The sequence below is a fragment of the Topomyia yanbarensis genome, unplaced genomic scaffold, assembly GCF_030247195.1.
Source record: "Topomyia yanbarensis strain Yona2022 unplaced genomic scaffold, ASM3024719v1 HiC_scaffold_32, whole genome shotgun sequence".
Lineage (NCBI taxonomy): Eukaryota > Metazoa > Arthropoda > Insecta > Diptera > Culicidae > Topomyia > Topomyia yanbarensis.
The window spans coordinates 32,653-38,182 of NW_026683514.1; positions in this window are offsets into that span (position 1 = coordinate 32,653).

Here is a 5,530-nt window from a genome sequence, read left to right on the forward strand (position 1 = left end):
CGGGTGACTCAGGTCACCGTTCCACTGCCGAAGCCACTGAAGGGTGGCGCTTTTTGGGTTCGAAGAAAGTGTGGCGCTCTGACTGGACGGAGTACGACACACGTAATCAGCATAGAATTCAACAGCAAAAGATGAAAGATAGGGCGATGGCACGAAGAAAAGCTAATAAAAAGCAGTTGCATCGGGTAATAAATGATCGCAATAAAAACAGACACCAACGTAGCCGTAATACTAATGAGACAAATAAACATCAGATATCCAGAAGCAGTTATTATAACTATAACCTTCAAACCTCCGTTTGAAAATCAGCGTGGTATCAGGTTTCAACGTGGTGAAACACTGAATCCATACCCGGTTGTACATCAATTTAACTCAACTTTCGCACCAGATAGGTTTGTAACCCCTGTCCTGACGAATTCCTTTTCTCAGCGCTGTTCAGCTTGTTCCTGTGAGCATTCGTGTTTTCGTCCAACCTAACGCACTCTTCAGAGGCAGACCATGACGAACCGGTTACGGATGAAAACGGATCAATAGTTTTGCATGATATTTCTAAGTATGACAAATTGCCATTAACTTTATCAGAAACGCTTTCAGAAATTTTGATATATTGTCAAAATTTTAATCGTATGCAGAGCGCATCTAAAATGAGCAAAATCTATAGTAATGTATTGAGCTCCTCTTATTCTGTTATTTTAGGCACTGAAACAAGTTGGAACGATAGCATAAAAAGTGAGGAAATTTTTGGTAGTGGCTTTAACGTATTCAGAGACGACCGAAATCTTTTAGTATCTCAAAAGAAGTCTGGTGGAGGAGTTCTTATAGGCGTTTCGGCTCAATTTAATTCTGAAATTCTTCCCACAGTGAAGTTTAAAGAATTTGAACATGTGTGGGTTAAAGCGAACATTTCAGGTGAAATACATGTTTTTGCCTCTGTATATTTCCCACCAGATCATGCTAATATATCATCGTATGAAGCCTTTTTCAAAATTGCTGAACAAATTTTATTTGAACTTCCGGTCGAGGTCAAAGTTCACATTTACGGAGACTTTAACCAGCGCAATGCCGATTTTATTCCGGATTCTGAAAATGAAAATATTCTAATCCCAGTCGTAGGAGAAAACGAAACATTGAATTTCATCTTTGACAAAACTGCTAGCATAGGATTAAATCAAATTAATCATGTAAAAAATCAACAGAATTGCTATCTTGACCTTTTATTTACAAACACTCAGGATGATTTCTGTGTATCTGAATCTTTGGCTCCTTTGTGGAAAAATGAAGCTTTTCATACTGCTATTGAATTTTCTTTGTTCATCCATAAAAATCAAGAACCCAACGTCTATGACTTTGAGGAAGTCTTTGAATACCATAAAGCTAATTATGACAATATCAGACGGAAGGTAGGTAATGTCGACTGGCAAAATACTCTTAGGAATGAAGCGAATATTGAAACCGCCCTGGACGTATTTTACAAAATAATTTTCGAAATTATTCATGAAGAGGTGCCCATTAAGAAGAAAAGACGACACGGTAGCTCGAAGCATCCTATTTGGTACAATAGGCAAATTAAAAATCTGAAAAATAGGAAACAAAAAGCCCACAAGCTATACAAGAAAAATCAAAATAACGAGCACTTGGAACAATATCTCGACATTTGCGATAAACTAAATATTGCCATAGATTCTGCACTTGCGGATTACAACTCCAAAACTGAACAGCAGATTAAATCCAGTCCAAAGAATTTTTTTAACTACGTCAAAACTAAATTAAAATCAGATAATTTCCCATCAACAATGCACTTGGATGACAACGTACATAATAGCCCGAAAGAAATCTGCAACCTATTTGCAACATTCTTCCAAGAAATATATACAACTTTTTCTGAACAAGACCGCGATCGCGATTATTTTGCTTTTCTTCCAGATTTTCCTATGGATATTGGCGTCAGTCATGTCATAGTGGAGGACATTTTCAATGCTCTAAACCATTTGGATTCATCAAAAGGTGCTGGCCCTGATGGAATTCCACCATTATTTATGAAAAACCTAGCAACCGAGCTTACAACTCCATTGTTCTGGCTCTTTAATATGTCTTTACAATCTGGAGAGTTTCCCAAAACATGGAAGAGTTCTTTCTTAGTACCTATATATAAATCTGGGAAAAAATCTGACGTTCGCAATTATCGTGGAATAGCCATAATCTCCAGCATTCCGAAACTTTTTGAATCAATCATTAACGAAAAAAATATTTCTTCAAATAAAAAACAGAATTACTAACCTCCAACATGGCTTCTTCAAAGGTCGTTCGACCTCAACAAATTTACTAGAATTTATTAACTATTCACTGATTGCAATGGACAATGGAAACTACGTGGAAGCACTTTACACAGACTTTAGTAAAGCATTTGATCGAATCGACATCCCAATGTTACTTTATAAATTAAAAAAGATGGGAATTGAGCCTGAGCTGCGTACGTGGTTAGAATCATATCTATCCAACCGCCAGCAAATAATCAAATTCAAAGGAAAGCAATCTAATCCAATTGAAGTCACCTCAGGAGTTCCACAAGGCTCTCATTTAGGACCTCTATTGTTTATTTTATATGTGAACGATATTTCCTTCCTTCTCAAAAAACTGAAAGTACTAATCTATGCCGATGACATGAAACTTTACTTGGAGATAAGAAATGCCGAGGATATTGATACATTCCAAAACGAAATTCTAGTTTTCCACACGTGGTGTCAAAAAAGCCTCCTACAGCTAAACGTGAAAAAATGCAATTCAATCACTTTTAGTCGAAAACGACAAACATCGAATGTTGTGATTACCTTAGGAAGACAGACTGTAGCAAAATGTGAAAGAATTAGGGATTTAGGCGTTATATTAGATTCCAAGTTAAATTTTATTGATCATTATAACACAATTATTCACAAAGCTAACAACATGCTCAGTTTTATAAAACGCTTTAGTTATCATTTTGTAGATCCGTATACAATCAAAACATTATATATTGCTTATGTTAGGTCGATATTGGAATATTGCAGCATCGTTTGGTGCCCTTTTTCAAGCACACATGAAGAAAGAATAGAATCTGTACAAAAACAATTCATATTATTTGCCCTTCGTAAACTAGGTTGGATAGCATTTCCTTTGCCATCTTATGAAGCACGCTGCATGCTTATCAATATACAAACATTGAAGGAACGTCGTGAATTTGCAATGCTTTCGTTCATTAATAATATCGTCTCGCATCGTATTGATTCAGCCGAAATTTTATCCAAATTGAACTTTTATGCACCTTCTCGACAGCTACGAAACCGAAGCATATTCTCAATAACTCCATATCGCACAAATTATGCAAAATATGGCCCTATAAATCGAATGATGGCTGTTTATAACCGCTATTGCGAATCAATTGATTTTACAATGTCCAAACTAAAACTCACACAATATTTTATACATAAAAGAAATTCTAACGCATAAGAAAATGATTCTGTAAAAGCTGAAATAGTTTTATTTATAATAAAATTACGTATATATATATTTTAGTAAATAAGAAAAATGTAAACAATACTGTAACTATACCAGTCTACATCGATTGACGAAATAAATAAATAACAACTATGAGATATAGTTTTGAACTCTTTCTGTAGTGTGCAGTGGCGGCGCTAGGCTTTTTGACGCTTGGAGCAAAAAGTTAAATTTGCTGCCCACTTACAAATTTTTGACTAACCAAACGATCTCATCGATGCAGTTGTCCGCGAATGTGGATGGAAATTGTTACAAATTAGTTAACAACAAGAAGGATTGCTTTTAAATTTGTCTAGTTTTTCCACTTTCTTTTTATGAAAACTAAACGAGATTTCCTCAAAACACTACATGATGTTAAGATTCTTTAAAACTTGGTAGTGCCGTCACGAATTTCATTTTTTGGCAGATTTTTCATGAGCAATTTATATCCTTGCAGCATGAAACCGTTTCAGCCATTTGCTCAATAAAACAAATAATACACGTAAAAATTATTAGATTTTTTAACTTTTAATAAATAAATGAATATATACGATAAAAGCACAGTCCATTAAAAGGACGGAGTTATCTGTCTTTTTTATCAATTTGGAATCAACAAAATAAAACGCAGTCAAACTTGACCCAGCAGCGTTACGTATCACGGTGCGCAAAGTGAAGCTACGACTCTGCTCGTACGAGCGAACTTAACGAACGAGCGAACGAGACCGACAGGGTACTCCCTTGCAGATTTTAATCTAAGAAATTCCTGTACTCTTTCCTTTCCTCTTTTGCTGCTTGGCGAATTCTTAGAATAATACCATGCATAGCTTTTGGAGGAATAAAACTAATGATATTGTAATCGGGGGCTTGAGGAAGGGATTGTAGATTTTTTTGCCCCGTAACAGACCGGCAGGGTACCAGGGTACATACTTCCAAAACCGAAATACTCATAGCTATGACATTTTTTGTCCGATCTGGACACATATGGATGTTTTGAATTCAAAAATTCAATCACTTTTAGAATCTGTAAAAATTATCGGTTACCGGTATTTCGGTTTTCCGAAGGTATGTTCCAATACTGGGATATCATTTGGGAATTTCCATTGGAATACTGGCAATACAGGCGTCAACATTTCTGGAATTGACTCAGAAGGCTGAGCCCAATGGTTATGAGAATATTTGATGAATTGACCCCGCCACGCTCTTTCCGGAACAAAAACCCGCAAGGCCATGAGTGACCGTTCCTAGGTCAAATCGTCATATGTCAATTCTAAGAATTTGAATACTTATAAGATTTTATTAGTATTTACAAATTGATTTCCAGTACTGGAATATCCCTCCAGAAAGCTGGATTAACCCTTAAATGCGCAATGTTGTTTTAAAACAACATTTCGAAAACCATCTCAAAATTATCATAGCAACGTACTAAAGCTGTGAGACAATTTTCAGAAAATTTGAAAAAAATCGGTTTGCGCCTTTAAGGGTTAACAGAAACCAGATGCATTTGTCGGGTGCAATTGTACAGATTCTAAAAGTGGATGATTTTCTGAACTCAAAACCTCCAAAAGAGTTCTTAACCGGTTAAGAATTTCCATACTTATGAACTGGCCGGTTATTCTGTTTGTCTGTTTCTTTTTGTTGGACACACAACGGTTAATACGTGGGCTACCGTCGCCTTCTGTTGCGAAATGAGAAGTCTCCGATCAGATAGGAGTTTTGTGCGGGTCTAACGAGTCACCGGAAACACAGCTTTGCTTAAAGATCGGAACAATCAAGTCATGCGACCAAAACAGAGTGCTCTTGGAAATGAGAAACTGTTAGTCCCTTGGCTTCCAGGGGATCGACTGAATTCTTCACGACAAGCTGCAAACTTACAACCTCGGGGTAGTAGCGTTGTAGGAACTTTACTTGGTGGGACAGAAGGTGTGAAAAGCACAATGAATGAGCTGGGCTTGAGTGCTGCACAAGTTTCATCCACGCTGAGAAAGTGTGTAGTAAGCAACAAAAGCCCGTTTGTTCAACT